General features: G+C 37.2%; 1 protein-coding gene across 1 annotated transcript in view; it reads left to right on the top strand.

Annotated features, from left to right (window-relative positions):
- The first annotated feature begins 6 nt into the window (after positions 1 to 6).
- Positions 7 to 551, top strand: part of LOC119270125 — a 6,984-nt gene continuing 6,439 nt past the window's right edge. The window contains exons 1-2 of the mRNA XM_037552098.1: positions 7 to 54; positions 505 to 538. The gene's annotated coding sequence lies outside the window, so the exon portion shown is untranslated. The remainder of the gene's footprint in view (positions 55 to 504; positions 539 to 551) is intronic.

The raw sequence follows: 551 nt of genomic DNA, 5'->3' as shown, positions 1-551 counted from the left end.
GCAGCAGGTGGTCAGCGGCTCAGCCAAGGACCCTCCAGATGGACCAGATCTACGGTCAGTTTGGTTTGCCTACCTTCGCATTTAAATTTCACAATAAGTGGAGTTGGATTATGTGCATTATGGGTGTGTATGTATTGTGGGGAAAATATGTTTAGTGGACAAACTTTGTGCCAAAATATGTAGTTGTTTATTTATCAACAAAAAAGAGGAGATGCGTTATTTTCTTTTGCAACTATGTATGTACAGATTTGTTTTCTTGCACAACTCGTAAATTAACATAGTTTGTAAGTAGCAATATATTTTTGACAAGGTACATACATATTTTTATACAAAAATCTTTAGGGTTGTGGGGTACATGTTTTTGCCATTTTGAGGGTATTCACATTAGCATTTCCTTACCTTACCTTATCGCAGGGATGGATTTGGTCTATCATGTTTTATGCTTGCACTAGATTTAGTCCATATATGTGTATACATATCTAACATTTTGATACATCGGTTCAGGGTTCCAGTGCAATGCAACCCCACCAATTGCCAAGTAAGTTAGCACT

This window comes from Triticum dicoccoides, chromosome 3A (genome assembly GCF_002162155.2).
Source record: "Triticum dicoccoides isolate Atlit2015 ecotype Zavitan chromosome 3A, WEW_v2.0, whole genome shotgun sequence".
Taxonomy (NCBI): domain Eukaryota; kingdom Viridiplantae; phylum Streptophyta; class Magnoliopsida; order Poales; family Poaceae; genus Triticum; species Triticum dicoccoides.
This window is presented reverse-complemented; position numbering and strand designations above follow the sequence as displayed.